Source organism: Tachypleus tridentatus, chromosome 4 (assembly GCF_004210375.1).
Source record: "Tachypleus tridentatus isolate NWPU-2018 chromosome 4, ASM421037v1, whole genome shotgun sequence".
NCBI classification, from domain to species: Eukaryota; Metazoa; Arthropoda; class Merostomata; order Xiphosura; family Limulidae; genus Tachypleus; species Tachypleus tridentatus.
In genome coordinates this window covers 67762060-67778794 of record NC_134828.1, presented here as the reverse complement: position 1 = coordinate 67778794, position 16735 = coordinate 67762060, and the positions used below count along the sequence as shown (strand labels likewise).

Sequence of the window (16735 nt, the reverse complement as noted above, 5' to 3'; positions counted from 1 at the left end):
TTATAAATAAATATCTCGTATACCGTGCAAACATCCATTTTTAAAATTTGATGAAGTTAGCAATGTACTTTTTGTTTGTATTTTACAGAAGCCATTAATATGCATCTTCACTGGAACTGTTGATAACTAGAATTTAAAACCTCTGAATAACAACAGTCATATCAATAAACACCGTAGAGTGTTGTACTATTCACAACACACGAGGTAAATTATAAAGACAGTTGCAGATAAGTCAAACAGTTTCAATTTGTGTCGTTTGTCGTAGTGTGCGTATTTTAAATATGATAAAAAGAGAAGTTTAGAATATTATTTATTTACGTTTATTCAGTGGATAGCTTCTAAGTTTCATGGAAAATAATAAAGCGAATAACAAAGCAAGGTCAATAAACGTATTATAGATTATCGCATGCAAATGAAAAGAAATAGACATACACGTGTACTTAGTCTATAATTGTAGATACTAGCTCGAGAAATTCCGGGAAAGAGTGCAATGTTGTAACTAGTACAAAATAAAGAATAGGGTTTACAGTTACACCCAGCTAACAACCTACCTATATTGATTACTGTTCGTTTCTTAGAAGACGAAAAATCAATGAAAATTGATTAACGATTAGTTTAGTAATGACAAAGTCAGCAAGCTTGTTACCTAAAAATAAACAGCTGTATATATATGTGTGTGTGTGTGTGTGTGTGTACCATGAAGCTGAATAACTTGCTACGTGTGCTACAAATAATGATTATTTTAGCAATTACCTATTCATTCCTCTCACATACTACTACAGATAAGCAAGTATGTCCTATTTGACCTATAAGTTGCTATTGTGTTTTATATCAGAAAGGATTTTTGTTAGAAATATGGCTGTCTCATTTCTTCAATTCATAACTTGAAATTCTATTTAAAAATAGCGGTTTTGCACTACAATGATGGTTGTAATAACTCTGCAGTACAATAATTAATACGTTTGCACCTCTTTCTTACATTAAAGCACACTTACAAGCTCTCTTTGTGTGTGTTTCATTTGTTTTAAGCACAGAGCTACATAATGGGCTATGTTCGTAGTACACACCACAGGTATCGAACCCCGATTATTAGAGTTACAAGCATTTAAGCTTACCACTGAGCTATAGATGGGCTAGAAGCCCTTGATGTACAAATAAGTGTTCAATAAATAGCCGAGAGGCATTATAATGTGACGCTCAATCCCACTGTTCGTTGGTGAAATACTATCCCAAGAGTTGGCTTTCGCTACTAAATTAGGTATGACTAATGTTTTGCAAGAAATTCAAGACAAACAAACAATAAATTTGACGTATGTTAACACAATTCAGTTAATTAATAATTAATTCCCTGAAAAATTTTTGATATAACCCTTTCGATTAATGTATTTACCCATGCCCAAGGTCTCATAGATGAATTTATTCTAAACCTGTGTAGAATAATTTCAATTTAAGGGTAGGCTGACCGACATCCTGATGAGTAATAAAACCGAATCGGGTATACGTGCCCCTCAAGCTTGATATTGCTGGCGCACAGAAATATAGCTTAGAAAAAATTTATCATAGATTAATTCACTCTAATGCTGCCTAAAAGAATTTCAAGCGCAGTGGCTATTGAATATTCCCTCTTGTTATCTGTATAATTTTACTGTAGTAGCTAACCAAGTTGCAATAGAAAAATATAGATTACGACTACGTATGCACTTGTAAAACAGGATACTCTGTACAACGCTACTGTTTTACAAAAAAGCTTCCTTTGTACGCTCAGTCAAACAAACTTTGAGTACATGTTCGCGCAAACTACACGGGAGAAATCTCTTCTAGTCGCCGTAATTTTGAAGCGAGAGTCTAGAGAGAAAGCAGCTAATAAACATCATCCAACGCCAACTCTTGGGCTACTGTAATCGAATAGTTGACTGTTACTGTCACAGTGAACCCACGACCCCAAAGTACGAAGATCGAGTTTGTGACAATGGAACGTGAACCATTCATCCTCGAATTCACAGCCCGGGGCGGCAGAATAACCACTAGGCCACGGCCAGTAAGCCACATAAGAAGCGGTCAATAAGTATGTTAGAAAAGTAGTCACTCGATCTATAAGTTGTTAAATACAACAGATATAAGAAAGGTATGTTTGCTGTTTTTCATTCATATATATCTAATGGGCTGCATTAAGCACGTTTTATTATAGTGCATTACAGTATATAAGTGTATAAAAGCCAAAGTGTGAGTCTCCTCATAGGTTATAATCTCAGTTATGCATACATTATGCATTCTTTAAATTTCTAGATTATCATATTCTAGACCACTTTTAAAACCTGACGTGAGGTCCATAGCTATTTTGGGATCTTCTAAATTAACAACGTAAGGTCAACAAATCCCATCTACTCTCAGTAGAATTTAACGGTGTAATATTAAAGTAATCCTATATGTATATCTGAACATATTATAGCAAATGTTACTAAATAATAAAGCCGTATTAATATACTTATTGTTAGTATATTAACTGTATTATTTGTACAATGAAAAGAAGATGGGTAAATTTTCTTGAAGAAACAATGAATAAAAATGAGTTACCAAATATCATCATTATTTAGTACAAATTACACGTATATTTGAAGTCTAAAACGATTAGCATTTCAAGATGGTCGAAGTTATAAAGACCAATACGTGTATTTCAAGAATTAAATCATTTCGAACTCCATGTTAGAATTGTCCAATGGGACCAAAATACCAATCGCCTTTGTTCTAATGCAATGCGGCTCGGCATGGCCAGTAGTTAAGCCACTCGACTCGTAATCGGAGGGTCGCGGGTTCGAATCCTCGTCACACCAAACATGCTCGTCCTTTCAGCCGTGGGGGCATCATAAAGTGACGGTCTATCCCATTATTCGTTGAGAAAAGAATAGCTCACGAGTTGGCGGTGGGTGGTGATAACTAGCTACCTTCCCTCTAGTCTTACACTGCAAAATTAGGTAGGGCTAGCACAAGTAGCCCTCGAGTAGCTTTGCGCGAAATTCAAAACAAACTAAAGCAATGCATCATCAGACCAAGTTTCAGTTTCATCTTGTATTAAGTCATTTTCAAACATCCTGCATTTCAAAACAAATTTTAATAAAGCTTACTTCATAGTTCATTCTTAATTAAAAACCATCAGTCGGTGAAGAACTAGAAACAAAAGTCTTTATTTTATTTTTAACAATTCAAAAGGTAAAGAGCAAGTTTTCGGATGTGTTTTGTTCTGAAGGTGTCATAAAAGGACCACCAACCACTTTAGGTTCTTTTACAAATTTAAGTAAAGTTTAATTAAAACTTCATTCATGTCTTTCTGACAATAGATGGAGATTTCTCCTAAAACGCAAAAGTTAAAACTCGTACGTAAATCTGAAATTCCTTAGCCTAAGTGAAATGAGAAGAAAATATGCTGATAAACAACGGGATACAATATAAGCATTTGCAGACCCTTTTCTTGCAGGTTTTAGTTTTTATTTATAATTCGCACTACAACCAAAAAAGATGGGAGTATCGAAGAGAAATTTTGTGAACACGCAAATGTGCTTTAGATACAACTAAATCCAACCGGTTCTTGTTTTGTTTTGTCACTAATTTTGAAGTGAGAGACGAGAGGCAAGAAAAATAGTCAACGTCGACTCTCTGCCACTCTTTAACAAGGAATGAAAAGCTAAATCGTCACATTATAATTTCTCTACGTCTGAAAGGGCAAGCATATTCTGCGACTGGTTACGATCCCGCAACTCACATATTGCTCTGACCACTAGATCGTGCTATTCCGCCAACTGGGTATATTTTGGACTACGCTGTTGCTGTTACAGCGTATACATTTTTATTAACCAATTTTTGTTTATTTTTGTGTTGGGATTTAGAAGAGTGAGATTTCTTTTATCACAACACTCCTGCCAAGTCGGTCATTTAGTGTTTTATCATAGTACAAACTAAAACCTGCGTTTCATTCAACAGAAATACGAGTCAAGGAAAATAATTACAATGACTGGCTGTACCGACACTTTTAGACGCAAAACCAATGAATTATTTCTCTATATAGATCGGAAAGATAAAGAAAGATTTCCATGAAGTTGTAAAAGAAGTTGTGTTCAGACACAAACTTTGTGAAGTCAGGTTATTTATTATTGAACTGTATTTAAAAACATTACTTATAATGAACAAATATATAAAAATAACTGCTAGCATAGTGTTTTTAACAGGTCTCTACTTCATTTTTCAATTCCGTAATGGATCGCGCTTGATTTCGCAGAAATAACACGATTTCACTATTTGGGTGTAAAAAAAAAAAAAAAACGTTTACAATGTTTTATGTCTTACTAAACACAGCTGTTATATTATTAACTATTGTTTGCTTTTTTATCCATAATACTTTTTTGACTTTAAGGAAGCGAAAATAAATATAAAAAGGATTCGAATAGACATTGTGCCTGTTTTGTGAGACGCCACCACAACTTTCGGTGGATCAGTGTTAAGCTTGAAGAATTATAACAGTAAAAACTGGACAAGTCGTAATCAAAAAATGAAAGTGGGCTATTTCTAGCTGTCAGTATTCCATGTTTTCGTTCGGTACTATTTATAGATATATATAACTTGGTATCCTTAATTTACGCACCTGTTTTATTTATCTGAACGATGTTATTAATTTATGTTTTATTTAAATGTCTACTTTATGTTTTCCGTTAATTCACTTAGTTTCTTTATATTTTTACATCTATTTAATTCTCTATTTTCTTTCTTCTGTTTCACTGTCTGTTTATAAAGTAGTTTGTATTTGTGTTACTTATGTTTATACTCGTGTCTTAATTTTCGTAGGCTCGCCATGGTCAGGTGGATAGGGCGCACCAATCGTAATCTGAGGGCCTTGAGTTCGAATCCCCATCACACCAAATGTGCTCTCCCCTTCAGTCATGGGGCGTTATAATGTGACGGTCAATCCCATTATTCCGTGGTAAAAGATTAGCCAAGAGTGGGCGGTGGGTAATAATGACTAGTTGCCTTCCCTCTAGTTTTAGCTGTTAAATTAGGAACGAGTATCGCAGATAGCCCTTGTGTAGCTTTGCGCGAAATTCAAAAACTAACAACTTTAATTTTCCATATTTTCATTTCCAGGGAAAACATACAGCCAAAAATATAATTATTCTTTGATTTAAGAAAACCATTTTGAAGTCTTATTTTGCATGTAACCTGTAACATGGATTTTCATTGATAATCGACTTTGTTTTCACATGCATTGCTGTACACATTGTACCCACATTTAACTTTACGATTATTCAGATACAATACTTGTTTCAAAAGTTCCTTGAAATAAAGTTAAAACTGTTCTGTATAATTATTTATATACACGTCTGTATGTATTTGTTCTATTTTAACAACGAACTCAAGTTTCTCCTAGGGCTCTGCTTCTGTTGTTGTCCAAACAACCGACATCAGAAACAAAGCAAACTTTTCTAACCTTAAAAACATTGCCTGCCATAGCTTTTATTCATCAGAATAAATCCAACGAAACAGTATAAACCATTTAAAGTATCATTTTCTATACCATTATATTACAATTCTAGTACTATCCAAATGGAAACTAAGAAACATTAACGATAGTGAATTTGTCAATGTTTCATTATATTCATCTTTTTGTGTCTTATCATTGAAGTATAGAATGAGAGATTAAGTACAATTACTTCCCATCATACCTGTCTCCGTTCAAATTAAAACTCCACCAATATCAACTTTTATACCTTTGCCTTGTTTCTTTTTATTTCCAATGCAAGAATTTTATTTTCCAATCAGAAGACCATAGACAATACAATGAGATTCTGTAGTACAAAACGTGGAATGGTTCTGGAGAATAACTTATTCACGTTTTTCCTGTTTTATGTATGTGTTCAGTTTAATGAAGCCTAGTCCGTGATGACAAGAAACCCACTCGAAGTAAATATGTATCCTCATGCAAACTCTCTTTGTTAACCTGAAGATGACCTAAGAAGGTCCAAATGTTGTTCTGTACTTTATTTTGATTAAAGTTTTAATACCCTTACCAGCCTTCTTGAGAGTACGAAGCCTTAATCCAATTAATAATGTAAAAAGATCAAAGCTCTGAACATGAAGTTCATACGTAAACACTAGAATTTCAGTTAACTTTTTACATTTTAGAATATATTAAAACATAATATGCACTGAAACCCAAACAAAAGTAAACAGTGTACTAAGCACAGCGCACTTTAATTACTTTTTTATTTTACGAGTTCATATTAATTTATAAATACTCCAAGACATATTATAGCTATACATCTGACGGTATAATGATGTATGAAACGACTTCTGGTTTTCGTTTTCCACAAAGTGAGATTTCTGTAAGAGGTAAACAAGTCTTCCTCGCACAAGTTTTGCGTTAAGTAGAGTGGATAATTAAAATGATTAGCAAGTAAATTTTTAAGAGATCCAAACCATCCATTAAGGAATAGGTTAAAGGAAGTGCACAGTATAAAAGTAACACTTTATATACTTGTACACAACGAGACGATTAATGTTCCTACAATAAATATTTTGTCAATATTTTTTCCGTATATATTAAAACGGGCGATAAAGGAAAAACATTTTTTTTACCACACTACTAAATACGAAAAATAAAACAACTTTGCCAGATATAAAACAAATTATATAGTTACACTGATATTATTATCTTTGTGTACCGACAGTCTAATTAGCAATATTTTGTCCAAAGTATGAGATATTTGGTTACACGAAAGTCACCAAGGTAACAGACCAAAAACATCACGTGACTACGTTAGTCATGGCGCCAAATAGTCTTGAGCACAGCCCTCCATCGCGACGGTAACAAGCACCAACAAATTGGTGAGAGTAAAAGGAAACTTGAATTGTCTGTGGCACCTGGTCGACCTTGTGAATTCTGATTAACCGCAGGCTCTGTCGTACGTTCGCTTCTACCGGCTGTCTGCTGATAATGAACGCACGGCCATCGTTATTTTCTGTAGAATACTGTAGCAAAATAAACCAAGTTTGTGGTTACAGGCACTTACCTGATTTTATTACAATGTATTTAGCAGGCTTTCCTCTAAATTTTCTCTTCCCAGTGAAGACTGTAAATGTTATAAGTCTCGTTTGTTTTAAGATTATCAACGTGTTTACAATCCCAAGTTTCTTTATTCATTTTTACATCTATCTATGTCTTATCTATTCAAGAATTGTGAAGTCAGAGTTCACACCCTAAGTACATCTGGTCATTCTGCGCTTTAAGGAATTCAATAAAACAAATGTAATTTATTTTGAACTTAGTTTCTAAACTTTCATTTTAAAAACACGTTTTGTACTTTTCAGTCCATATAATCTTTTTTTTTATACTTTTACTTTTTAAAAATTTCCAGTACTTTGAAATCTCAATGTTTATTTTCTTGACTACTTTTACTAACTTCTTATGTTTATTATTGTATAGTAGGGTTAAATTCTTACGCTTGAAGCGTGTGATAAAACATCACAATAATTATAATTTACTGTTTCACGGCTAGTGTAGATTAATAGCAAAAAAAGTAAATAAATTGATTTAAAGCACATTTGACCAATAGGAGCCTTTAAATAGTGAAATAAAAAGTCTCGGCCCGGCGGGGTCAAGCGTTTTAAGACGTGCGACTCGTAATCTGAAGGTCGCGGGTTCGCATCCCTGTCGCGCTAAACTTGCTCGCCCTTTCAGCCGTGGGGACGTTATAATGTTACGATCAATCCCACTATTCGTTGGTAAAAGAGTAGCCCAAGAGTTGGCGGTGGATGGTGATGACTATCTGCCTTCCCTCTAGTCTTACACTGCTAAATTAGGGACGGCTAGCACAGATAGCCCTCGAGTAGCTTTGTGCGAAATTCAAAAACAAAACAAACATAAAAAGTCTCTATACCTTCATTGTTATAGTTCCTCATATTTTCTACTATCAAAAGGTTAAAGTTGTACGACATTAAGTAACATAAACTATACAGTTTTAAATTTGACGTGCAAAACACAATATTTCTTCATTTATAGTCTCTTAGAACTTAAATGTCGTATTCAGTTTACTGTAATAATTCTTACAAGGTTCTGTAGAAAAGGACATAAAAACTTTATATTTTTTATATAGAAATTTTATCTGTAACCAGCAGAGTTTTAGTTTGCGATTGCGGATAACATAAAAATTACGCCCCCCACTAGTACAGCGGTATGTCTTCGGATTTACAACGGTCAATCAGGGGTTCGATTCCTTTCGGTGGGCTCAGCAGATAGCCCCATGTGGCTTTACTATAAGAAAACACACACATAAAAATTATCTTAAGCCTAAAGGCAGAGTGTGAGTTAATGTTTAGAGTGGTTGGAAGATTCATGGCTCACGTCCCCTCTGCATATAAAGGCGCAGAATATTTAATGGTTAGGAAAAAGTAGCCTAAGAATGTGTGGGGGCTGTTTTTAATTATCTACCTTTATCTATGTTTCTATGAAAGAAGAAGAAAAACAATTTTGCGCAGATCGCCTTTTTATCAACTTTGCACGAAAATTCTAAAATAAACAAACTAACCAGTTGCAAGTCATGCAGTATTTTTAAGAAAGCTATAGTTGTTGAATTATCTTAAAAGAAACGTGAGATCTTGCAAGTTGATAACATGTTAACTTTTAATGAATGTGAGCTTTATTATTTTATTATTTTTAAATAAAATTTCAAACCTATTATTAAGTGAGGTAAGTTTAGTACCTACGTTTAATAATATCATACAGGTTCTTATTTATTTGAATAGGGTGAAATTATTTCAGTGTTCACTTTTTGTAAAAGTTGCATTCACGTACAACTTTATTCAGAGTGAATTTTGCCCAAAGCTAAATGACGGCTTTCTGCGCGAAGAGTTCCTAATTTAGCAGTAAATGTTTGTTTGTTTTGAATTTCGTGTGAAGCTACACTAGGGCTATCTGCGCTAACCGTCCCTAATTTAGCAGTATAAGACTAGAACGATTGCAGCTAGTCATCATCGCCCACCGCCAACTCTTGGGCTACATTTTTACCAACGAATAGTAGGATTGACCATCACGTTTTAACACCCTCATGGCTGAAAGGGCGAGCATCTTTAGTGATACAGGGTTTGAATCTGGGACCCTCAGATTACAAGTCGAGCGTTCTAACCACTGGGCCTATTCGGATTTGACCTTCACTCTTATAACGTATTCACAGCTCCAAAGTGCAAAATATGATTTTGTTTTTCCTCTCTGCAAGTAACGAAGCCCAAACATGGAACCTCAGATCCACAGTCTGCCACGGTAACAAATTTATGAGATCAACAGCTAACACATGTTGTATACAAAGCATGCTAATGCTATGGAAGTTTATTTGTATATATAAAAAAAGTGCTTTGAGATCAAACCTGGAAGCACTTTTGCATGAAATATAGTTTAAGTAATTGCATGGCTGTTCACATCAAATCCACAAACATCCAATGAAAAGTCAACAAATCATCATTCTTTTGTAAAACTATAGGGGGAGCTATAAAAGTAACAGTATCAATATGGCTTCGGGATTCCAACTACAAATTATCAACAGAAGCCATTTCATGCGACTATTTCAAGTCAAAATTTTCAAATGCTTCGTCAGAAGAATGTGGACTAGGTAAAAAACATTAAATACCATAAGCAGCTGCACTTTACCTTTATAAGCATAATTTTATTTACTTTAAGTGTGCACCCAAAATTGTATAATATTGAGGTCAATATGCAATGTGTGTTTAATACGTGCGTTTAGGATGAACCTAAATCTTCTAAGCTGTCCAGGCTCGATGGTACTTATCTGAAGATCAGTATTTGTTTTAGAGTTTTTTTATTTATTGGTCACATACACTGGCATGACACCAGATGCTCTGCCAATAGTGGCTTAAAATCAATTTTTTGTAGCATAATTGATAAACAGTTATCCTACGATATAATGAACGAACCTAGTATCATACTATGAATGCACTCTGGCAAGCAAAAACATATGAATACTTCGTTTTGGATACAGTCTTCAACTGTTCTTTTCTTTGTGCGAAGTTAAAAAGGACAATTATCGTAACTGAAATTTGCCTTTGAAGTTTATAAAATTCCAGCATTTATTTCGTTGGCTTAACTGGAATAAGGATACGTGTGCGTTACTTGCCATAGAGATATACTAAATGCGATCGATCAGTGTTCGGGAGATAAGCATTACGGCAAGGAAGGGGGGTTAACATGAATCTTGCACACGCCTATTAGTCCGAAGTGCTCGTGTTACGTGTAGTTGTAAACATCACTTCCTTCTTCACGTAACAAAAATGGCTGCGAAATTTCAACATTTTGTCCGACTGCTTATCAGGTTAAACTGGATTTTAGGTCCACAGTAGTTAAATATTCTTATTTTTAACCTAAACTTTTCTTTTTCTAACCTTTACATTTCTGTTACAGGTTGAGCTCAGAGACTCCAATGGTTCAAGCCCAGCCGTTTCTTATTTTGGATAACTGACTAGAGAGAGGGACGGTAGCCAATCAGAAGCATGCGTCAGTACAATGGCTTTGAACTTTGAAGTTATCTTTCACTCTTATCAGCCCCACATCTGAAAGTGTAGTGTTTGTTTTCAGTTACACCGCAACTTGAACCTTAAACCTTCGATTAGCATCTCGCAACGCTAATCACTGAGTTAGGCGTGGCACAGTGAGCAACACTTTTACAAATGGTTGTGTAAAAACGTGGTATTTTCGTATTCTGCATTTATTTCATTTTGTAATACCTTTTATCCGGCATAAGTTGCATCGAATTTTGAATTATTTACTAGAAGATAAACAAGTGTAACAGCTAAGCCTAATGGAGTTAATACCGATCTGTAAGTCGATCCTAAGCCATGTTTTCGATTCAGTGAGCTGCATATTGAAACAAATTTTCTAAGATCAAGTGGAGTGTCATACATTACCCATATTCATTTTGTGCTTAGATTTCTCATTTCTTTATTGACGTCTGGATATGGATATTTTCACCTCAACAAATATGTCATTTTATCCTGGCTCATTATCACTTTCTATACTCATCATAACTCATTTTAAAAGTAGTTTATTTCTTAGCTTTTGTTACAGTTTTTGTCAGGTTTCTCACAACTTAATCATGTTTGCTTTTTTTGTTAATTTTTGGTGAAAATTTTTTCTCATTTTTATTTGTTCTATTCTCTCTTGTGGTGTCATATTAACTACTTGATTTGCTTTGATATTAAGTTCAATAGACGTACAGAAGTGTTGGCTTTCAACGGTTTTCTGTACAATACAAGTTATCAGATATAAAATAATATTATAGTATACGACATGATATGAAGGTAGTGGGAAATCGTTAACCGCGGCCGTAATGAAATATCAAAAATAATAGGTTTTTATAAAAAAAACAACCACCTCTCATACGAAAGGGGTTTGTGGTGGAAAGGTTGATTAACATTGATTTACAGAACACTTATTGATTTGATTGTTTTATTAAGGTTGACGTAAGCGCCAAAACAGTAAATCGATTACTAGTAACGTGATAAGTAAAGACAAATGTCCAATTAAATCTGAAACTTGTCTTACAATTACAGTTCCTTGAAAACATATTTGAAAATATAGTCGAGGTTGCAAACTAGTTTATAGAATGTTAATAGTCGTACGATAGCTTATAAAACATGCTCGAATTCGCATGATATCTTATAAAATATAGTGAAGGTTGTAGGATGTTCTATAAAATATGATTAAAGTTGCAAGATGTGTTATACAGTATAGTTTCAGTTACATGATGTTCGAGAAAATTTACTGTCAAGTCTGTAGAATGGTTTGCACGATATAGTCCAAGTTGTAGGATTTTTTTAAACATAAAATATATTCCAAGCTTTGTAATGTTATAAAAATGTATTCAAGGTTGCAAGGTATTTTCTCAGAAACATTGAATGTTGTAAGACGTTTTATATAAAACATATTGTGTGGTGTAAGGTATTTTATAGAAAACATTGAATGTTGTAAGGTGTTTTATAGAACTTAGTTAGATCTGCAGTATATTTTGTGCAATATGTTAAGAGTTGCAGTGTGTTTTATAGAATACAGTCTACCATGCATGGTGTTTCACAAAGTATATCAAGTATGGAACATTGAGTTCAGTCTTGGAATTCTTGACTTAGGAAGGACATTGAATTGTTGGAAAGGGTTCAAAGAAGGGTTTGTAGAATGATATCTAAGAAGGGCCCAGTATAGCCAGATGGTTAGGGACGCTCGACTCGTAATCTGAGAGTCGCGAGTACGAATCCTCGTCAAACCAAGCGTGCTTGTCCTTTCAGTCGTGAGGCGTTATATGTGACAGTCAATCCTACTATTCGTTGGTAAAAGAGTAGCCCAAGAGTTGATGGTGGTTAGTGATGAGTAGGTGCCTTCCCTCTAGTCTCACGGTGCGAAATTAGGGACGTCCAGCGCAGATAGCCCTGATGTAGCTTTGCGCGAAATTCAAAACAAATAAGCAAACGATATCTGGAAAAGGTTGTCATACGGAGACAGATTATGACATCTTAAAATGATTTGTCTTGAGAAAAGGAAAGTAGGAGGAAAACTGATTGAGGTGTTTAAGAATGGAAAGAGAATTGATTGTATTGGTGCATCATAGTTTTTCCGTGCTTATTGGGGAGAATAGTGAGACTATAGAACACAAATATAAATTTGAGCAGAAATTATCTTCATCTAAGATAGATTTATTTTTATAGCAGAGTGGTTTGGTCTTGAGTGGAATGAGTTGCCTTCAGATGTTGTGGACGAAGGTTTAAAATAAGGCTTGATAAATACTTGAACGATAAGGGTTTAGTTTGGGTGGTTTATTTTTACTTTAAAGCTTAATTTAATGTGACGGTGTAGGTGGACAAAAAAGGTATTTTGTTATTATTTGATAGATTGTTTCGGCAGAGTATTCATGACGAAACTTGGTGGAGACACAAGTGTAGAGAACGACGTTTCGAAAGTACTTCCGCCTTTCGTCTCATTCTGCAAAGTTTCATCAGGTATACACAAATACATACAAGTTAAGGACAACAAGCTACAGGATATCTCATAAAATATAGTCAAGGTTGTATAATGTTCTACATAAAAATTTAGTTAGGCCTACAAAACACTTTATTGAGCGAAGGTTGTTGCAAGTAAGATTTAGTTTAATTTTATATAAGTTTTAAAAACATCGTATATCATCGATAGCATAAATTTATGTTGATTAAACAAGTGTACTTATTATAAGTTTGTTTGCTTTTGGGGGTGACTATAATGAGTGAATATTAAGTACATATATATAGGAAGAAAGTTTAGCCAATGAATATTAAACAGGAATCTATTGTAAGTAGCTCGTATTTTCACATTGTTATTGACTCACATATTCAGGTGTAAGCTGTGATTAGGTAATCTTGAAAAAAAACGTACTAAAACATTTATTGTTTGTATATAACTTAACTGTGAATTTTTATAGCTAATTAATTTCACAACCTTTTAGTTTCTTAGTAGTGAAGTACAAAGTTATCCGTGCTGTGCCCACCGCGGGTACTGAAACCCAATCTTTACCGTTATAAACCTTCATACTTCCCTCTAAGCCACTGGGGGTGGGGGCATATTTCGTAGTATTATGCACTGATAACTTCTGAAGGAGTGTAAATGTTAATAATTAGACAGGATGTAAGAAAAGGGCTTCAACGTGATGGTTATGTTTCCTCGTTGTTTCCAAAGTTACGTGGATACGCTTCAATTATTTGGAATCATTCCACGTATTTCTTCCAAATTATCTGCGCATCTTGTTATTTTTCTGCTCGGAATATGACTCATCCAATGACGACAAAAGCTCTTTCCAGCTGCTAACTTTATCACCCCACTTATTAAAAACTGCGTTATCACCGAGATCCATGACAACTTTTACGACTTTCCTAGTTAGATGCTTAATGCACTCGCTAGGTGTGAACATGTAAGTGAAAAGGTCTGAGAGAGATTATGTATATATACATGTTTATCAAATGATAGAAAATGAACCAACTGAGGTATGAGAAGCAAAAAGAAACAAAAATAATCGATATATCATTCTCTTTTATCCACAGATATGTGTAAAAACACACAAAACACTCATATACAGATATATATAAAACACACACACAATACATACAAAATACATATACAAATATGTATAAAACATACACAATACATATAATAAAAAGACACCTATACAGGTACGCATAAAATATACGCAATACATATAATAAAACACATATACAGATATAAAGTATTGGAAATAATTATGGAAATAATCTACTGAAATGCATACAGGAGTCAAAGCAATGAATAGCTAAAGTTAACTGGTCAGTTTATCATTAGAAACATATTAGTACAATAAATAGTAACGAAAAGCAAATAAATTTGGAAATACTAGTATTTTATACCTGATTATCATACGTTTATAAATGTATGATTGTGAAATATTGTTACAACTGTTCCGTGTTAATTCCCCTTAATTCAGTTAAATTAAGGTTTAGTTATCGCTTGGCTTTCTCGTCTTTCATACAGATTTAATAATATTCGTGTCAGGGCTTTATGCAAAGTAAGCCACGGTTTCGAGTTCTTCATTCGCCTGTTTTCTCTCAGGTTCCATTTCACCACAATTCCTGTATGCTTGGCAGTCAGTGTCTTGCTGGAATATTAGTTCCTGCCTAAGAAGTCTTGTTCCCAAAGGAATAGAACGATAAATAAGAATCGTTTTGTACCTGTCAGTTGTCATGGTGTCATCATTTTTGTATAAGGGCTCCAACGCCATTGGCTGAAGTGCAGCTCACACCTTTATTGATCCTTAAGCACCTTTTATTTTAGATGTTTTAATTTGACTGTGATATCGTTCTCTATTATGTTGTTTGAACTATCTTTCAATGTTGCCAAAATATTTGAACTTGGATTCATTTGAAATGAGCGCTTACTCCAGTTTTGTTCATCCAATTGTTTGAAATCTGATGCACCTTTTGCCCTATTTTTGGGGGTGGCTGGGTAGGGATTGCCTCTCCTAAACAGCAACATCGTGCTAATATGTCATTTAGTGTTTCGGAGGTAACATTCACACGTATACGCACAGCTAGATCATTTATTAGATCACTGTATTTCACATGATGAGCATATCCTAAGTTACTTAACCTCATTTGTAAGATTTATATGTCAACTACTACTGTTATCAAGAGTGCTAGCCTCACGTATTATTACAATGTTTCTATTGAGACATGAAATTTCACATCTATCTGTCGTATGAAGTAGACTTTATAACATCGATACCTTTGATTTTTACGCATTTCTTTTGTGGTATTTCTGTCCTACTGGGCCCTGATTGCGTTGCAACACTTGTGCTTGGTGTAGTATGATTACCTTTACTGTTATAGGTATTGTGCTGGTGTGGGACTTTGTGATTTAGTTGGATAGCGACTAATCACAGCAAACTATCAAGCAACAAGCGAGTGAACTCTGGTATGGTTCATTTTCGTACAATAAAAGAGAAGTAATTGCATAGTATTTTAATTTTATGTCTATTTTATTCATTTACCACACTTATCTCCGGTACTATATATGTACATAAACATTTGTATAGATCTATGATCATGTAACACACATATTTTATGATAATGGCAAGTATTTCAAAACAATATATATATATATATATCTAACACCCAACTCACTAGGCCTGGCATGGCCAAGCGTGTTAAGGCGTTCGTAATCCGAGGGTCGCGGGTTCGAATCCCGGTCGCACCAAACCTGCTCGCCCTCCCAGTCGTGAGGGCGTTATAATGTAACGGTCAATCCCACTATTCGTTGGTAAAAGAGTAGCCCAAGAGTTGGCGGTGGATGGTGATGACTAGCTGCCTTTCCTGCCTTGCACTAAATTAGGGACGGCTAGCGCAGATAGCCCTCGAGTAGCTTTGCGCGAAATTAAAAACAAAACTGCCCCCCGCTAGTACAGCGGTATGTCTCCGGATTTACAACGCTAAAATCAGGGATTCGATTCCTCTCGGTGGGCTGAGCAGATAGCCCTTCGTAGCTTTGCTATACGAAAAACAAAACTAACTAACTAAGTCAATTTTAGTTCACTGTCGTCGTACAATTTCTTTGAGTTAGTAATAATATTTTGTTTGTTTGTTGGTGAGCAAAAAGCTACACAATGTGCCAACTGTACTGTACCAATCACAGATCTCGAAACTCGAACATTAGCGTCATAATTTAAGAGTCTTGCTGCTGAGTTGCTATAACTGGGGTAAGATGAAGTAATAAATGATATCTTGTTTAAGGTGGTCATAACGAGAAACAATGTTCCTCTGATATAGTAAGAACCAGAAACAATCTTTGTGGAACAATATAACTGCATTGTTTAAAAGTAGATGTTAATCTCCAAACTTTATATTTTTAAGATGAGTTTCAAAACCTGTGTTTCTCTTACTTGAAATATAAGAAAACTTACTTATTCAAATATCATCACATTCTTCGGATCTTACAACACAATATGGTCGTTGATTTAAAGAGATTTTCAATTCAAGTAATTTTTTGTTTCTTTGTGCCACGTTCTGCCAGGGCTGAAACTTATAGAATTTCATAAATGCGTAATAAAAATGGGTAAATGTATGAAATAAATTCATGTAGCAAATACCCTTGCTTGAGTTATATTGGCTCAACTATATGTTGATATCACATACTTTACGA

General features: G+C 34.5%; 1 protein-coding gene across 1 annotated transcript in view; it reads left to right on the top strand.

Moving 5' to 3' along the window:
* LOC143249367 (uncharacterized) overlaps positions 1–15689 on the top strand; it is a 141676-nt gene extending 125987 nt beyond the window's left edge. The window contains exon 6 of the transcript XR_013027744.1: positions 10454–15689. The gene's annotated coding sequence lies outside the window, so the exon portion shown is untranslated. The remainder of the gene's footprint in view (positions 1–10453) is intronic.
* Positions 15690–16735: the final 1046 nt, after the last annotated feature.